Source organism: Triturus cristatus, chromosome 5_2 (genome assembly GCF_964204655.1).
Source record: "Triturus cristatus chromosome 5_2, aTriCri1.1, whole genome shotgun sequence".
Classification (NCBI taxonomy): Eukaryota; Metazoa; Chordata; class Amphibia; order Caudata; family Salamandridae; genus Triturus; species Triturus cristatus.
The window spans coordinates 553,924,257-553,943,311 of NC_140588.1; the positions used below are offsets into that span (position 1 = coordinate 553,924,257).

Sequence of the window (19,055 nt, forward strand, 5' to 3'; positions counted from 1 at the left end):
CAAAAGAGAGCGCATCAGTGATGTCCTTCTCTTATATTGATAAAAAGATATCTCATTTGAATGGTCATAGTGGATAGAGATTTAATGTGATTTGATTCTTTTCAGCTATATTCTCTATAAAAGTGTTAAATATTCAAATGTTTATCTGAATATAAAAGTTATATCACAATGTTCATCTTTGCCTGTAGCATAATAAAACAGTCTACATTTCCAGACTACTGAAGCAATGTCTCTGTCTCCTGCATGGGTGGCTCGATAGAGCAATGGTTGGCAATTTGGACTTTGCATCCAATGATCCGATTTGAAACCTTGGAGGGACTTTTTTTATTACTCTTGAGCTTTTCCATTTCTTCATCTTTGTTCATTGATAGCTCAAATCCAACACCAGTAGGTTGAAAGAGTCAATTATTGAATGCTTTCAAAATGTCCATCAGCTTGAACAACTTACATCAATACAAACTTTACAATACTTTGACATCAAATTTCTTCACAAAGTAGTTAGCCATTATAAAATCATATCCTGATTTTCTCAAACGCATTTCAGACGGGTGATTCACAGCCTCACTTTTTTAAGCTTTCCCGCTATTGATAAGGCGAAAATAGCACATTTTGAATGAGAAGTTTTCTTCAATCAAACATAGAGGAACCCAAATGATGATCTCATTCAGCTAGTAAAAATGTTGTTTTATATTAGTATGGAAATCGTGAAAAGAAAATGTTTTTCATGCTGATTTACAACAGTTGATCTCCAATCGTAAAATATAAGCTTTTGGTCGGAGGCATGACAGGTACTGATCAAATTCTCATTTTTGAACTTTATTCACAAATCATATGATATGCTTTGTATACATCAACTGTATTGTTGGATCAATAATGAGTAAAAAGTGACTATCTCAATTTCAGGACATATAAAAGAGAAAGAAGTAGAAACTCATGTTTCAAATGCTGAGAGTCAACAACTGTTCATGATTTTCACCTCCACTAATTATATTTATTTTTATAATCTATATGTTTATATGTTCCTATAAATATACAGAGACATATAGCTATATATACAGAGATACATATGTACAGGTTGATTTTTACATGTTTATAAGTAAATGTGATATTGTTCCAAATAAAACTTCTAAGAACTGAATGGAAAAGAAAATTGTAATGTTCAGATAAGTCCCACTGAAATTTGTACTCAGATCCCTGTTTTCAGAGTCCAGAGTGCTAACCACGACACCATCCACCCTCCCGTACCAGGGTGAGCTTTCCATTTTGACAGAAGAGATTTGCCTCAGGGGGCAACTTATCTTTCATTGAAAAATATTATCTCACATAAAAACCACTGTTCAACAGAGTTATAACGTTATTTGAGTCTTTTGGGCAACATCCTTCCCCAACATAGTTCAATATGCAAAAGTTTACCAGAATAGGAAAGCAATCCAATTCAGTTTCTCTTTGACAGTAGAATGTTAAAAACTTTGACATTTCCACATTGCTGCAGCAGTTTGCACTCCTTTCACATGGGAGGTTCCATGGTGTAATGGTTAGCACTTTGGACTTTGAATCCAATGATCCGAGTTCAAATCTCGGTGGGACCATTTTATGACTCTTGACCAAATCATTTTCTTTCAAGTGTATTCATTAATATCACATATCTAATACCGGTAGGGTGAAAAATTAATTTATTGATTATACTCTAAAAGTTTACTAGATGTGAGCAAATAATAGAATTTTTACAATACCTGGAAACTAAATGGCTCAAAATAATGAGAGATTTTACAAACTCACTCTAGTTTCTCAAACTCATCACAGGGGCTTGATGCACGACATTACTTTTTAAAATCTTACTGTTATTGATAAGGGGAACAAGGAACTTTTTAATTGCAAAGCATTCATTAAAACAAAACTTGAGGAGTCAAACTTTGTATTACGGGGACCGAAGATGTGCAGTTTGAATAATAATCTTGAAATTCAGACGTACAAAGATTTTACACACTGATTTTCAACAGTAAATCCACAACCAATAAAGTTGAATCTTTTGAAAGACATGTCAAAGGTGTGAATCTGAAATTCACTTTCAAAGAAATTCACAATGAAATGCACTGTGTAAGTCCAGCATGTTGTCAGCTAAGAAATCAGCAAAAATGAACTATCTCATTACTGGCCATATAGATGAGAAAGGAAAATAAACTCATGTTTACAATGTGGATGTGAAAGAACAGTTTCTAGGTTCAGCTTCAATATTTATGTTTATGAATAATTGATATGTTCATATTGTCTAGCAGCTATCTAGATGGATAAAGCTATGTATGCATCTATACATACTTATGCGTTCATACGCATCAGTATAAAACATTGATATTAGGTTTTTTCTAGACCAAATTCTAAAAAATGAGTTAAACAGTGAATCTCATAATTGTAGTAGGTCCCACCGAGATTTGAACTCGGATCGCTGGATTCAGAGTCCAGAGTGCTAACCATTACACCATGGAACCCTCTCACACAAGAGTGCCTTTTCCATTGAGACAAAAGAGAGCGCATCAGTGATGTCCTTCTCTTATATTGATAAAAAGATATCTCATTTGAATGGTCATAGTGGATAGAGATTTAATGTGATTTGATTCTTTTCAGCTATATTCTCTATAAAAGTGTTAAATATTCAAATGTTTATCTGAATATAAAAGTTATATCACAATGTTCATCTTTGCCTGTAGCATAATAAAACAGTCTACATTTCCAGACTACTGAAGCAATGTCTCTGTCTCCTGCATGGGTGGCTCGATAGAGCAATGGTTGGCAATTTGGACTTTGCATCCAATGATCCGATTTGAAACCTTGGAGGGACTTTTTTTATTACTCTTGAGCTTTTCCATTTCTTCATCTTTGTTCATTGATAGCTCAAATCCAACACCAGTAGGTTGAAAGAGTCAATTATTGAATGCTTTCAAAATGTCCATCAGCTTGAACAACTTACATCAATACAAACTTTACAATACTTTGACATCAAATTTCTTCACAAAGTAGTTAGCCATTATAAAATCATATCCTGATTTTCTCAAACGCATTTCAGACGGGTGATTCACAGCCTCACTTTTTTAAGCTTTCCCGCTATTGATAAGGCGAAAATAGCACATTTTGAATGAGAAGTTTTCTTCAATCAAACATAGAGGAACCCAAATGATGATCTCATTCAGCTAGTAAAAATGTTGTTTTATATTAGTATGGAAATCGTGAAAAGAAAATGTTTTTCATGCTGATTTACAACAGTTGATCTCCAATCGTAAAATATAAGCTTTTGGTCGGAGGCATGACAGGTACTGATCAAATTCTCATTTTTGAACTTTATTCACAAATCATATGATATGCTTTGTATACATCAACTGTATTGTTGGATCAATAATGAGTAAAAAGTGACTATCTCAATTTCAGGACATATAAAAGAGAAAGAAGTAGAAACTCATGTTTCAAATGCTGAGAGGCAACAACTGTTCATGATTTTCACCTCCACTAATTATATTTATTTTTATAATCTATATGTTTATATGTTCCTATAAATATACAGAGACATATAGCTATATATACAGAGATACATATGTACAGGTTGATTTTTACATGTTTATAAGTAAATGTGATATTGTTCCAAATAAAACTTCTAAGAACTGAATGGAAAAGAAAATTGTAATGTTCAGATAAGTCCCACTGAAATTTGTACTCAGATCCCTGTTTTCAGAGTCCAGAGTGCTAACCACGACACCATCCACCCTCCCGTACCAGGGTGAGCTTTCCATTTTGACAGAAGAGATTTGCCTCAGGGGGCAACTTATCTTTCATTGAAAAATATTATCTCACATAAAAACCACTGTTCAACAGAGTTATAACGTTATTTGAGTCTTTTGGGCAACATCCTTCCCCAACATAGTTCAATATGCAAAAGTTTACCAGAATAGGAAAGCAATCCAATTCAGTTTCTCTTTGACAGTAGAATGTTAAAAACTTTGACATTTCCACATTGCTGCAGCAGTTTGCACTCCTTTCACATGGGAGGTTCCATGGTGTAATGGTTAGCACTTTGGACTTTGAATCCAATGATCCGAGTTCAAATCTCGGTGGGACCATTTTATGACTCTTGACCAAATCATTTTCTTTCAAGTGTATTCATTAATATCACATATCTAATACCGGTAGGGTGAAAAATTAATTTATTGATTATACTCTAAAAGTTTACTAGATGTGAGCAAATAATAGAATTTTTACAATACCTGGAAACTAAATGGCTCAAAATAATGAGAGATTTTACAAACTCACTCTAGTTTCTCAAACTCATCACAGGGGCTTGATGCACGACATTACTTTTTAAAATCTTACTGTTATTGATAAGGGGAACAAGGAACTTTTTAATTGCAAAGCATTCATTAAAACAAAACTTGAGGAGTCAAACTTTGTATTACGGGGACCGAAGATGTGCAGTTTGAATAATAATCTTGAAATTCAGACGTACAAAGATTTTACACACTGATTTTCAACAGTAAATCCACAACCAATAAAGTTGAATCTTTTGAAAGACATGTCAAAGGTGTGAATCTGAAATTCACTTTCAAAGAAATTCACAATGAAATGCACTGTGTAAGTCCAGCATGTTGTCAGCTAAGAAATCAGCAAAAATGAACTATCTCATTACTGGCCATATAGATGAGAAAGGAAAATAAACTCATGTTTACAATGTGGATGTGAAAGAACAGTTTCTAGGTTCAGCTTCAATATTTATGTTTATGAATAATTGATATGTTCATATTGTCTAGCAGCTATCTAGATGGATAAAGCTATGTATGCATCTATACATACTTATGCGTTCATACGCATCAGTATAAAACATTGATATTAGGTTTTTTCTAGACCAAATTCTAAAAAATGAGTTAAACAGTGAATCTCATAATTGTAGTAGGTCCCACCGAGATTTGAACTCGGATCGCTGGATTCAGAGTCCAGAGTGCTAACCATTACACCATGGAACCCTCTCACACAAGAGTGCCTTTTCCATTGAGACAAAAGAGAGCGCATCAGTGATGTCCTTCTCTTATATTGATAAAAAGATATCTCATTTGAATGGTCATAGTGGATAGAGATTTAATGTGATTTGATTCTTTTCAGCTATATTCTCTATAAAAGTGTTAAATATTCAAATGTTTATCTGAATATAAAAGTTATATCACAATGTTCATCTTTGCCTGTAGCATAATAAAACAGTCTACATTTCCAGACTACTGAAGCAATGTCTCTGTCTCCTGCAAGGGTGGCTCGATAGAGCAATGGTTGGCAATTTGGACTTTGCATCCAATGATCCGATTTGAAACCTTGGAGGGACTTTTTTTATTACTCTTGAGCTTTTCCATTTCTTCATCTTTGTTCATTGATAGCTCAAATCCAACACCAGTAGGTTGAAAGAGTCAATTATTGAATGCTTTCAAAATGTCCATCAGCTTGAACAACTTACATCAATACAAACTTTACAATACTTTGACATCAAATTTCTTCACAAAGTAGTTAGCCATTATAAAATCATATCCTGATTTTCTCAAACGCATTTCAGACGGGTGATTCACAGCCTCACTTTTTTAAGCTTTCCCGCTATTGATAAGGCGAAAATAGCACATTTTGAATGAGAAGTTTTCTTCAATCAAACATAGAGGAACCCAAATGATGATCTCATTCAGCTAGTAAAAATGTTGTTTTATATTAGTATGGAAATCGTGAAAAGAAAATGTTTTTCATGCTGATTTACAACAGTTGATCTCCAATCGTAAAATATAAGCTTTTGGTCGGAGGCATGACAGGTACTGATCAAATTCTCATTTTTGAACTTTATTCACAAATCATATGATATGCTTTGTATACATCAACTGTATTGTTGGATCAATAATGAGTAAAAAGTGACTATCTCAATTTCAGGACATATAAAAGAGAAAGAAGTAGAAACTCATGTTTCAAATGCTGAGAGGCAACAACTGTTCATGATTTTCACCTCCACTAATTATATTTATTTTTATAATCTATATGTTTATATGTTCCTATAAATATACAGAGACATATAGCTATATATACAGAGATACATATGTACAGGTTGATTTTTACATGTTTATAAGTAAATGTGATATTGTTCCAAATAAAACTTCTAAGAACTGAATGGAAAAGAAAATTGTAATGTTCAGATAAGTCCCACTGAAATTTGTACTCAGATCCCTGTTTTCAGAGTCCAGAGTGCTAACCACGACACCATCCACCCTCCCGTACCAGGGTGAGCTTTCCATTTTGACAGAAGAGATTTGCCTCAGGGGGCAACTTATCTTTCATTGAAAAATATTATCTCACATAAAAACCACTGTTCAACAGAGTTATAACGTTATTTGAGTCTTTTGGGCAACATCCTTCCCCAACATAGTTCAATATGCAAAAGTTTACCAGAATAGGAAAGCAATCCAATTCAGTTTCTCTTTGACAGTAGAATGTTAAAAACTTTGACATTTCCACATTGCTGCAGCAGTTTGCACTCCTTTCACATGGGAGGTTCCATGGTGTAATGGTTAGCACTTTGGACTTTGAATCCAATGATCCGAGTTCAAATCTCGGTGGGACCATTTTATGACTCTTGACCAAATCATTTTCTTTCAAGTGTATTCATTAATATCACATATCTAATACCGGTAGGGTGAAAAATTAATTTATTGATTATACTCTAAAAGTTTACTAGATGTGAGCAAATAATAGAATTTTTACAATACCTGGAAACTAAATGGCTCAAAATAATGAGAGTTTTTACAAACTCACTCTGGTTTCTCAAACTCATCACAGGGGCTTGATGCACGACATTACTTTTTAAAATCTTACTGTTATTGATAAGGGGAACAAGGAACTTTTTAATTGCAAAGCATTCATTAAAACAAAACTTGAGGAGTCAAACTTTGTATTACGGGGACCGAAGATGTGCAGTTTGAATAATAATCTTGAAATTCAGACGTACAAAGATTTTACACACTGATTTTCAACAGTAAATCCACAACCAATAAAGTTGAATCTTTTGAAAGACATGTCAAAGGTGTGAATCTGAAATTCACTTTCAAAGAAATTCACAATGAAATGCACTGTGTAAGTCCAGCATGTTGTCAGCTAAGAAATCAGCAAAAATGAACTATCTCATTACTGGCCATATAGATGAGAAAGGAAAATAAACTCATGTTTACAATGTGGATGTGAAAGAACAGTTTCTAGGTTCAGCTTCAATATTTATGTTTATGAATAATTGATATGTTCATATTGTCTAGCAGCTATCTAGATGGATAAAGCTATGTATGCATCTATACATACTTATGCGTTCATACGCATCAGTATAAAACATTGATATTAGGTTTTTTCTAGACCAAATTCTAAAAAATGAGTTAAACAGTGAATCTCATAATTGTAGTAGGTCCCACCGAGATTTGAACTCGGATCGCTGGATTCAGAGTCCAGAGTGCTAACCATTACACCATGGAACCCTCTCACACAAGAGTGCCTTTTCCATTGAGACAAAAGAGAGCGCATCAGTGATGTCCTTCTCTTATATTGATAAAAAGATATCTCATTTGAATGGTCATAGTGGATAGAGATTTAATGTGATTTGATTCTTTTCAGCTATATTCTCTATAAAAGTGTTAAATATTCAAATGTTTATCTGAATATAAAAGTTATATCACAATGTTCATCTTTGCCTGTAGCATAATAAAACAGTCTACATTTCCAGACTACTGAAGCAATGTCTCTGTCTCCTGCAAGGGTGGCTCGATAGAGCAATGGTTGGCAATTTGGACTTTGCATCCAATGATCCGATTTGAAACCTTGGAGGGACTTTTTTTATTACTCTTGAGCTTTTCCATTTCTTCATCTTTGTTCATTGATAGCTCAAATCCAACACCAGTAGGTTGAAAGAGTCAATTATTGAATGCTTTCAAAATGTCCATCAGCTTGAACAACTTACATCAATACAAACTTTACAATACTTTGACATCAAATTTCTTCACAAAGTAGTTAGCCATTATAAAATCATATCCTGATTTTCTCAAACGCATTTCAGACGGGTGATTCACAGCCTCACTTTTTTAAGCTTTCCCGCTATTGATAAGGCGAAAATAGCACATTTTGAATGAGAAGTTTTCTTCAATCAAACATAGAGGAACCCAAATGATGATCTCATTCAGCTAGTAAAAATGTTGTTTTATATTAGTATGGAAATCGTGAAAAGAAAATGTTTTTCATGCTGATTTACAACAGTTGATCTCCAATCGTAAAATATAAGCTTTTGGTCGGAGGCATGACAGGTACTGATCAAATTCTCATTTTTGAACTTTATTCACAAATCATATGATATGCTTTGTATACATCAACTGTATTGTTGGATCAATAATGAGTAAAAAGTGACTATCTCAATTTCAGGACATATAAAAGAGAAAGAAGTAGAAACTCATGTTTCAAATGCTGAGAGGCAACAACTGTTCATGATTTTCACCTCCACTAATTATATTTATTTTTATAATCTATATGTTTATATGTTCCTATAAATATACAGAGACATATAGCTATATATACAGAGATACATATGTACAGGTTGATTTTTACATGTTTATAAGTAAATGTGATATTGTTCCAAATAAAACTTCTAAGAACTGAATGGAAAAGAAAATTGTAATGTTCAGATAAGTCCCACTGAAATTTGTACTCAGATCCCTGTTTTCAGAGTCCAGAGTGCTAACCACGACACCATCCACCCTCCCGTACCAGGGTGAGCTTTCCATTTTGACAGAAGAGATTTGCCTCAGGGGGCAACTTATCTTTCATTGAAAAATATTATCTCACATAAAAACCACTGTTCAACAGAGTTATAACGTTATTTGAGTCTTTTGGGCAACATCCTTCCCCAACATAGTTCAATATGCAAAAGTTTACCAGAATAGGAAAGCAATCCAATTCAGTTTCTCTTTGACAGTAGAATGTTAAAAACTTTGACATTTCCACATTGCTGCAGCAGTTTGCACTCCTTTCACATGGGAGGTTCCATGGTGTAATGGTTAGCACTTTGGACTTTGAATCCAATGATCCGAGTTCAAATCTCGGTGGGACCATTTTATGACTCTTGACCAAATCATTTTCTTTCAAGTGTATTCATTAATATCACATATCTAATACCGGTAGGGTGAAAAATTAATTTATTGATTATACTCTAAAAGTTTACTAGATGTGAGCAAATAATAGAATTTTTACAATACCTGGAAACTAAATGGCTCAAAATAATGAGAGTTTTTACAAACTCACTCTGGTTTCTCAAACTCATCACAGGGGCTTGATGCACGACATTACTTTTTAAAATCTTACTGTTATTGATAAGGGGAACAAGGAACTTTTTAATTGCAAAGCATTCATTAAAACAAAACTTGAGGAGTCAAACTTTGTATTACGGGGACCGAAGATGTGCAGTTTGAATAATAATCTTGAAATTCAGACGTACAAAGATTTTACACACTGATTTTCAACAGTAAATCCACAACCAATAAAGTTGAATCTTTTGAAAGACATGTCAAAGGTGTGAATCTGAAATTCACTTTCAAAGAAATTCACAATGAAATGCACTGTGTAAGTCCAGCATGTTGTCAGCTAAGAAATCAGCAAAAATGAACTATCTCATTACTGGCCATATAGATGAGAAAGGAAAATAAACTCATGTTTACAATGTGGATGTGAAAGAACAGTTTCTAGGTTCAGCTTCAATATTTATGTTTATGAATAATTGATATGTTCATATTGTCTAGCAGCTATCTAGATGGATAAAGCTATGTATGCATCTATACATACTTATGCGTTCATACGCATCAGTATAAAACATTGATATTAGGTTGTTTCTAGACCAAATTCTAAAAAATGAGTTAAACAGTGAATCTCATAATTGTAGTAGGTCCCACCGAGATTTGAACTCGGATCGCTGGATTCAGAGTCCAGAGTGCTAACCATTACACCATGGAACCCTCTCACACAAGAGTGCCTTTTCCATTGAGACAAAAGAGAGCGCATCAGTGATGTCCTTCTCTTATATTGATAAAAAGATATCTCATTTGAATGGTCATAGTGGATAGAGATTTAATGTGATTTGATTCTTTTCAGCTATATTCTCTATAAAAGTGTTAAATATTCAAATGTTTATCTGAATATAAAAGTTATATCACAATGTTCATCTTTGCCTGTAGCATAATAAAACAGTCTACATTTCCAGACTACTGAAGCAATGTCTCTGTCTCCTGCATGGGTGGCTCGATAGAGCAATGGTTGGCAATTTGGACTTTGCATCCAATGATCCGATTTGAAACCTTGGAGGGACTTTTTTTATTACTCTTGAGCTTTTCCATTTCTTCATCTTTGTTCATTGATAGCTCAAATCCAACACCAGTAGGTTGAAAGAGTCAATTATTGAATGCTTTCAAAATGTCCATCAGCTTGAACAACTTACATCAATACAAACTTTACAATACTTTGACATCAAATTTCTTCACAAAGTAGTTAGCCATTATAAAATCATATCCTGATTTTCTCAAACGCATTTCAGACGGGTGATTCACAGCCTCACTTTTTTAAGCTTTCCCGCTATTGATAAGGCGAAAATAGCACATTTTGAATGAGAAGTTTTCTTCAATCAAACATAGAGGAACCCAAATGATGATCTCATTCAGCTAGTAAAAATGTTGTTTTATATTAGTATGGAAATCGTGAAAAGAAAATGTTTTTCATGCTGATTTACAACAGTTGATCTCCAATCGTAAAATATAAGCTTTTGGTCGGAGGCATGACAGGTACTGATCAAATTCTCATTTTTGAACTTTATTCACAAATCATATGATATGCTTTGTATACATCAACTGTATTGTTGGATCAATAATGAGTAAAAAGTGACTATCTCAATTTCAGGACATATAAAAGAGAAAGAAGTAGAAACTCATGTTTCAAATGCTGAGAGGCAACAACTGTTCATGATTTTCACCTCCACTAATTATATTTATTTTTATAATCTATATGTTTATATGTTCCTATAAATATACAGAGACATATAGCTATATATACAGAGATACATATGTACAGGTTGATTTTTACATGTTTATAAGTAAATGTGATATTGTTCCAAATAAAACTTCTAAGAACTGAATGGAAAAGAAAATTGTAATGTTCAGATAAGTCCCACTGAAATTTGTACTCAGATCCCTGTTTTCAGAGTCCAGAGTGCTAACCACGACACCATCCACCCTCCCGTACCAGGGTGAGCTTTCCATTTTGACAGAAGAGATTTGCCTCAGGGGGCAACTTATCTTTCATTGAAAAATATTATCTCACATAAAAACCACTGTTCAACAGAGTTATAACGTTATTTGAGTCTTTTGGGCAACATCCTTCCCCAACATAGTTCAATATGCAAAAGTTTACCAGAATAGTAAAGCAATCCAATTCAGTTTCTCTTTGACAGTAGAATGTTAAAAACTTTGACATTTCCACATTGCTGCAGCAGTTTGCACTCCTTTCACATGGGAGGTTCCATGGTGTAATGGTTAGCACTTTGGACTTTGAATCCAATGATCCGAGTTCAAATCTCGGTGGGACCATTTTATGACTCTTGACCAAATCATTTTCTTTCAAGTGTATTCATTAATATCACATATCTAATACCGGTAGGGTGAAAAATTAATTTATTGATTATACTCTAAAAGTTTACTAGATGTGAGCAAATAATAGAATTTTTACAATACCTGGAAACTAAATGGCTCAAAATAATGAGAGATTTTACAAACTCAGTCTGGTTTCTCAAACTCATCACAGGGGCTTGATGCACGACATTACTTTTTAAAATCTTACTGTTATTGATAAGGGGAACAAGGAACTTTTTAATTGCAAAGCATTCATTAAAACAAAACTTGAGGAGTCAAACTTTGTATTACGGGGACCGAAGATGTGCAGTTTGAATAATAATCTTGAAATTCAGACGTACAAAGATTTTACACACTGATTTTCAACAGTAAATCCACAACCAATAAAGTTGAATCTTTTGAAAGACATGTCAAAGGTGTGAATCTGAAATTCACTTTCAAAGAAATTCACAATGAAATGCACTGTGTAAGTCCAGCATGTTGTCAGCTAAGAAATCAGCAAAAATGAACTATCTCATTACTGGCCATATAGATGAGAAAGGAAAATAAACTCATGTTTACAATGTGGATGTGAAAGAACAGTTTCTAGGTTCAGCTTCAATATTTATGTTTATGAATAATTGATATGTTCATATTGTCTAACAGCTATCTAGATGGATAAAGCTATGTATGCATCTATACATACTTATGCGTTCATACGCATCAGTATAAAACATTGATATTAGGTTTTTTCTAGACCAAATTCTAAAAAATGAGTTAAACAGTGAATCTCATAATTGTAGTAGGTCCCACCGAGATTTGAACTCGGATCGCTGGATTCAGAGTCCAGAGTGCTAACCATTACACCATGGAACCCTCTCACACAAGAGTGCCTTTTCCATTGAGACAAAAGAGAGCGCATCAGTGATGTCCTTCTCTTATATTGATAAAAAGATATCTCATTTGAATGGTCATAGTGGATAGAGATTTAATGTGATTTGATTCTTTTCAGCTATATTCTCAATAAAAGTGTTAAATATTCAAATGTTTATCTGAATATAAAAGTTATATCACAATGTTCATCTTTGCCTGTAGCATAATAAAACAGTCTACATTTCCAGACTACTGAAGCAATGTCTCTGTCTCCTGCAAGGGTGGCTCGATAGAGCAATGGTTGGCAATTTGGACTTTGCATCCAATGATCCGATTTGAAACCTTGGAGGGACTTTTTTTATTACTCTTGAGCTTTTCCATTTCTTCATCTTTGTTCATTGATAGCTCAAATCCAACACCAGTAGGTTGAAAGAGTCAATTATTGAATGCTTTCAAAATGTCCATCAGCTTGAACAACTTACATCAATACAAACTTTACAATACTTTGACATCAAATTTCTTCACAAAATAGTTAGCCATTATAAAATCATATCCTGATTTTCTCAAACGCATTTCAGACGGGTGATTCACAGCCTCACTTTTTTAAGCTTTCCCGCTATTGATAAGGCGAAAATAGCACATTTTGAATGAGAAGTTTTCTTCAATCAAACATAGAGGAACCCAAATGATGATCTCATTCAGCTAGTAAAAATGTTGTTTTATATTAGTATGGAAATCGTGAAAAGAAAATGTTTTTCATGCTGATTTACAACAGTTGATCTCCAATCGTAAAATATAAGCTTTTGGTCGGAGGCATGACAGGTACTGATCAAATTCTCATTTTTGAACTTTATTCACAAATCATATGATATGCTTTGTATACATCAACTGTATTGTTGGATCAATAATGAGTAAAAAGTGACTATCTCAATTTCAGGACATATAAAAGAGAAAGAAGTAGAAACTCATGTTTCAAATGCTGAGAGGCAACAACTGTTCATGATTTTCACCTCCACTAATTATATTTATTTTTATAATCTATATGTTTATATGTTCCTATAAATATACAGAGACATATAGCTATATATACAGAGATACATATGTACAGGTTGATTTTTACATGTTTATAAGTAAATGTGATATTGTTCCAAATAAAACTTCTAAGAACTGAATGGAAAAGAAAATTGTAATGTTCAGATAAGTCCCACTGAAATTTGTACTCAGATCCCTGTTTTCAGAGTCCAGAGTGCTAACCACGACACCATCCACCCTCCCGTACCAGGGTGAGCTTTCCATTTTGACAGAAGAGATTTGCCTCAGGGGGCAACTTATCTTTCATTGAAAAATATTATCTCACATAAAAACCACTGTTCAACAGAGTTATAACGTTATTTGAGTCTTTTGGGCAACATCCTTCCCCAACATAGTTCAATATGCAAAAGTTTACCAGAATAGGAAAGCAATCCAATTCAGTTTCTCTTTGACAGTAGAATGTTAAAAACTTTGACATTTCCACATTGCTGCAGCAGTTTGCACTCCTTTCACATGGGAGGTTCCATGGTGTAATGGTTAGCACTTTGGACTTTGAATCCAATGATCCGAGTTCAAATCTCGGTGGGACCATTTTATGACTCTTGACCAAATCATTTTCTTTCAAGTGTATTCATTAATATCACATATCTAATACCGGTAGGGTGAAAAATTAATTTATTGATTATACTCTAAAAGTTTACTAGATGTGAGCAAATAATAGAATTTTTACAATACCTGGAAACTAAATGGCTCAAAATAATGAGAGATTTTACAAACTCACTCTGGTTTCTCAAACTCATCACAGGGGCTTGATGCACGACATTACTTTTTAAAATCTTACTGTTATTGATAAGGGGAACAAGGAACTTTTTAATTGCAAAGCATTCATTAAAACAAAACTTGAGGAGTCAAACTTTGTATTACGGGGACCGAAGATGTGCAGTTTGAATAATAATCTTGAAATTCAGACGTACAAAGATTTTACACACTGATTTTCAACAGTAAATCCACAACCAATAAAGTTGAATCTTTTGAAAGACATGTCAAAGGTGTGAATCTGAAATTCACTTTCAAAGAAATTCACAATGAAATGCACTGTGTAAGTCCAGCATGTTGTCAGCTAAGAAATCAGCAAAAATGAACTATCTCATTACTGGCCATATAGATGAGAAAGGAAAATAAACTCATGTTTACAATGTGGATGTGAAAGAACAGTTTCTAGGTTCAGCTTCAATATTTATGTTTATGAATAATTGATATGTTCATATTGTCTAGCAGCTATCTAGATGGATAAAGCTATGTATGCATCTATACATACTTATGCGTTCATACGCATCAGTATAAAACATTGATATTAGGTTGTTTCTAGACCAAATTCTAAAAAATGAGTTAAACAGTGAATCTCATAATTGTAGTAGGTCCCACCGAGATTTGAACTCGGATCGCTGGATTCAGAGTCCAGAGTGCTAACCATTACACCATGGAACCCTCTCACACAAGAGTGCCTTTTCCATTGAGACAAAAGAGAGCGCATCAGTGATGTCCTTCTCTTATATTGATAAAAAGATATCTCATTTGAATGGTCATAGTGGATAGAGATTTAATGTGATTTGATTCTTTTCAGCTATATTCTCTATAAAAGTGTTAAATATTCAAATGTTTATCTGAATATAAAAGTTATATCACAATGTTCATCTTTGCCTGTAGCATAATAAAACAGTCTACATTTCCAGACTACTGAAGCAATGTCTCTGTCTCCTGCATGGGTGGATCGATAGAGCAATGGTTGGCAATTTGGACTTTGCATCCAATGATCCGATTTGAAACCTTGGAGGGACTTTTTTTATTACTCTTGAGCTTTTCCATTTCTTCATCTTTGTTCATTGATAGCTCAAATCCAACACCAGTAGGTTGAAAGAGTCAATTATTGAATGCTTTCAAAATGTCCATCAGCTTGAACAACTTACATCAATACAAACTTTACAATACTTTGACATCAAATTTCTTCACAAAGTAGTTAGCCATTATAAAATCATATCCTGATTTTCTCAAACGCATTTCAGACGGGTGATTCACAGCCTCACTTTTTTAAGCTTTCCCGCTATTGATAAGGCGAAAATAGCACATTTTGAATGAGAAGTTTTCTTCAATCAAACATAGAGGAACCCAAATGATGATCTCATTCAGCTAGTAAAAATGTTGTTTTATATTAGTATGGAAATCGTGAAAAGAAAATGTTTTTCATGCTGATTTACAACAGTTGATCTCCAATCGTAAAATATAAGCTTTTGGTCGGAGGCATGACAGGTACTGATCAAATTCTCATTTTTGAACTTTATTCACAAATCATATGATATGCTTTGTATACATCAACTGTATTGTTGGATCAATAATGAGTAAAAAGTGACTATCTCAATTTCAGGACATATAAAAGAGAAAGAAGTAGAAACTCATGTTTCAAATGCTGAGAGGCAACAACTGTTCATGATTTTCACCTCCACTAATTATATTTATTTTTATAATCTATATGTTTATATGTTCCTATAAATATACAGAGACATATAGCTATATATACAGAGATACATATGTACAGGTTGATTTTTACATGTTTATAAGTAAATGTGATATTGTTCCAAATAAAACTTCTAAGAACTGAATGGAAAAGAAAATTGTAATGTTCAGATAAGTCCCACTGAAATTTGTACTCAGATCCCTGTTTTCAGAGTCCAGAGTGCTAACCACGACACCATCCACCCTCCCGTACCAGGGTGAGCTTTCCATTTTGACAGAAGAGATTTGCCTCAGGGGGCAACTTATCTTTCATTGAAAAATATTATCTCACATAAAAACCACTGTTCAACAGAGTTATAACGTTATTTGAGTCTTTTGGGCAACATCCTTCCCCAACATAGTTCAATATGCAAAAGTTTACCAGAATAGGAAAGCAATCCAATTCAGTTTCTCTTTGACAGTAGAATGTTAAAAACTTTGACATTTCCACATTGCTGCAGCAGTTTGCACTCCTTTCACATGGGAGGTTCCATGGTGTAATGGTTAGCACTTTGGACTTTGAATCCAATGATCCGAGTTCAAATCTCGGTGGGACCATTTTATGACTCTTGACCAAATCATTTTCTTTCAAGTGTATTCATTAATATCACATATCTAATACCGGTAGGGTGAAAAATTTATTTATTGATTATACTCTAAAAGTTTACTAGATGTGAGCAAATAATAGAATTTTTACAATACCTGGAAACTAAATGGCTCAAAATAATGAGAGATTTTACAAACTCACTCTGGTTTCTCAAACTCATCACAGGGGCTTGATGCACAACATTACTTTTTAAAATCTTACTGTTATTGATAAGGGGAACAAGGAACTTTTTAATTGCAAAGCATTCATTAAAACAAAACTTGAGGAGTCAAACTTTGTATTACGGGGACCGAAGATGTGCAGTTTGAATAATAATCTTGAAATTCAGACGTACAAAGATTTTACACACTGATTTTCAACAGTAAATCCACAACCAATAAAGTTGAATCTTTTGAAAGACATGTCAAAGGTGTGAATCTGAAATTCACTTTCAAAGAAATTCACAATGAAATGCACTGTGTAAGTCCAGCATGTTGTCAGCTAAGAAATCAGCAAAAATGAACTATCTCATTACTGGCCATATAGATGAGAAAGGAAAATAAACTCATGTTTACAATGTGGATGTGAAAGAACAGTTTCTAGGTTCAGCTTCAATATTTATGTTTATGAATAATTGATATGTTCATATTGTCTAGCAGCTATCTAGATGGATAAAGCTATGTATGCATCTATACATACTTATGCGTTCATACGCATCAGTATAAAACATTGATATTAGGTTTTTTCTAGACCAAATTCTAAAAATTGAGTTAAACAGTGAATCTCATAATTGTAGTAGGTCCCACCGAGATTTGAACTCGGATCGCTGGATTCAGAGTCCAGAGTGCTAACCATTACACCATGGAACCCTCTCACACAAGAGTGCCTTTTCCATTGAGACAAAAGAGAGCGCATCAGTGATGTCCTTCTCTTATATTGATAAAAAGATATCTCATTTGAATGGTCATAGTGGATAGAGATTTAATGTGATTTGATTCTTTTCAGCTATATTCTCTATAAAAGTGTTAAATATTCAAATGTTTATCTGAATATAAAAGTTATATCACAATGTTCATCTTTGCCTGTAGCATAATAAAACAGTCTACATTTCCAGACTACTGAAGCAATGTCTCTGTCTCCTGCATGGGTGGCTCGATAGAGCAATGGTTGGCAATTTGGACTTTGCATCCAATGATCCGATTTGAAACCTTGGAGGGACTTTTTTTATTACTCTTGAGCTTTTCCATTTCTTCATCTTTGTTCATTGATAGCTCAAATCCAACACCAGTAGGTTGAAAGAGTCAATTATTGAATGCTTTCAAAATGTCCATCAGCTTGAACAACTTACATCAATACAAACTTTACAATACTTTGACATCAAATTTCTTCACAAAGTAGTTAGCCATTATAAAATCATATCCTGATTTTCTCAAACGCATTTCAGACGGGTGATTCACAGCCTCACTTTTTTAAGCTTTCCCGCTATTGATAAGGCGAAAATAGCACATTTTGAATGAGAAGTTTTCTTCAATCAAACATAGAGGAACCCAAATGATGATCTCATTCAGCTAGTAAAAATGTTGTTTTATATTAGTATGGAAATCGTGAAAAGAAAATGTTTTTCATGCTGATTTACAACAGTTGATCTCCAATCGTAAAATATAAGCTTTTGGTCGGAGGCATGACAGGTACTGATCAAATTCTCATTTTTGAACTTTATTCACAAATCATATGATATGCTTTGTATACATCAACTGTATTGTTGGATCAATAATGAGTAAAAAGTGACTATCTCAATTTCAGGACATATAAAAGAGAAAGAAGTAGAAACTCATGTTTCAAATGCTGAGAGGCAACAACTGTTCATGATTTTCACCTCCACTAATTATATTTATTTTTATAATCTATATGTTTATATGTTCCTATAAATATACAGAGACATATAGCTATATATACAGAGATACATATGTACAGGTTGATTTTTACATGTTTATAAGTAAATGTGATATTGTTCCAAATAAAACTTCTAAGAACTGAATGGAAAAGAAAATTGTAATGTTCAGATAAGTCCCACTGAAATTTGTACTCAGATCCCTGTTTTCAGAGTCCAGAGTGCTAACCACGACACCATCCACCCTCCCGTACCAGGGTGAGCTTTCCATTTTGACAGAAGAGATTTGCCTCAGGGGGCAACTTATCTTTCATTGAAAAATATTATCTCACATAAAAACCACTGTTCAACAGAGTTATAACGTTATTTGAGTCTTTTGGGCAACATCCTTCCCCAACATAGTTCAATATGCAAAAGTTTACCAGAATAGGAAAGCAATCCAATT

General features: G+C 33.6%; 14 non-coding genes across 14 annotated transcripts; 7 read left to right on the plus strand and 7 right to left on the minus strand.

The window, feature by feature from the left end:
- The first annotated feature begins 1,517 nt into the window (after positions 1-1,517).
- Positions 1,518-1,589, plus strand: TRNAQ-UUG (transfer RNA glutamine (anticodon UUG)). The gene has a single exon. It is a non-coding gene; the product is annotated as a tRNA-Gln (tRNA).
- An 825-nt stretch (positions 1,590-2,414) lies between these two features.
- Positions 2,415-2,486, minus strand: TRNAQ-CUG (transfer RNA glutamine (anticodon CUG)). Its single transcript has one exon. It is a non-coding gene; the product is annotated as a tRNA-Gln (tRNA).
- A 1,548-nt stretch (positions 2,487-4,034) lies between these two features.
- TRNAQ-UUG (transfer RNA glutamine (anticodon UUG)) lies at positions 4,035-4,106 on the plus strand. Its single transcript has one exon. It is a non-coding gene; the product is annotated as a tRNA-Gln (tRNA).
- An 825-nt stretch (positions 4,107-4,931) lies between these two features.
- On the minus strand, positions 4,932-5,003 carry TRNAQ-CUG (transfer RNA glutamine (anticodon CUG)). Its single transcript has one exon. It is a non-coding gene; the product is annotated as a tRNA-Gln (tRNA).
- Positions 5,004-6,551: 1,548 nt separating this feature from the next.
- TRNAQ-UUG (transfer RNA glutamine (anticodon UUG)) lies at positions 6,552-6,623 on the plus strand. Its single transcript has one exon. It is a non-coding gene; the product is annotated as a tRNA-Gln (tRNA).
- Positions 6,624-7,448: 825 nt separating this feature from the next.
- Positions 7,449-7,520, minus strand: TRNAQ-CUG (transfer RNA glutamine (anticodon CUG)). The gene has a single exon. It is a non-coding gene; the product is annotated as a tRNA-Gln (tRNA).
- A 1,548-nt stretch (positions 7,521-9,068) lies between these two features.
- TRNAQ-UUG (transfer RNA glutamine (anticodon UUG)) lies at positions 9,069-9,140 on the plus strand. Its single transcript has one exon. It is a non-coding gene; the product is annotated as a tRNA-Gln (tRNA).
- Positions 9,141-9,965: 825 nt separating this feature from the next.
- TRNAQ-CUG (transfer RNA glutamine (anticodon CUG)) lies at positions 9,966-10,037 on the minus strand. Its single transcript has one exon. It is a non-coding gene; the product is annotated as a tRNA-Gln (tRNA).
- Positions 10,038-11,585: 1,548 nt separating this feature from the next.
- On the plus strand, positions 11,586-11,657 carry TRNAQ-UUG (transfer RNA glutamine (anticodon UUG)). The gene has a single exon. It is a non-coding gene; the product is annotated as a tRNA-Gln (tRNA).
- Positions 11,658-12,482: 825 nt separating this feature from the next.
- TRNAQ-CUG (transfer RNA glutamine (anticodon CUG)) lies at positions 12,483-12,554 on the minus strand. The gene has a single exon. It is a non-coding gene; the product is annotated as a tRNA-Gln (tRNA).
- Positions 12,555-14,102: 1,548 nt separating this feature from the next.
- On the plus strand, positions 14,103-14,174 carry TRNAQ-UUG (transfer RNA glutamine (anticodon UUG)). Its single transcript has one exon. It is a non-coding gene; the product is annotated as a tRNA-Gln (tRNA).
- Positions 14,175-14,999: 825 nt separating this feature from the next.
- On the minus strand, positions 15,000-15,071 carry TRNAQ-CUG (transfer RNA glutamine (anticodon CUG)). Its single transcript has one exon. It is a non-coding gene; the product is annotated as a tRNA-Gln (tRNA).
- A 1,548-nt stretch (positions 15,072-16,619) lies between these two features.
- On the plus strand, positions 16,620-16,691 carry TRNAQ-UUG (transfer RNA glutamine (anticodon UUG)). The gene has a single exon. It is a non-coding gene; the product is annotated as a tRNA-Gln (tRNA).
- Positions 16,692-17,516: 825 nt separating this feature from the next.
- Positions 17,517-17,588, minus strand: TRNAQ-CUG (transfer RNA glutamine (anticodon CUG)). The gene has a single exon. It is a non-coding gene; the product is annotated as a tRNA-Gln (tRNA).
- Between the last annotated feature and the right edge of the window lie 1,467 nt (positions 17,589-19,055).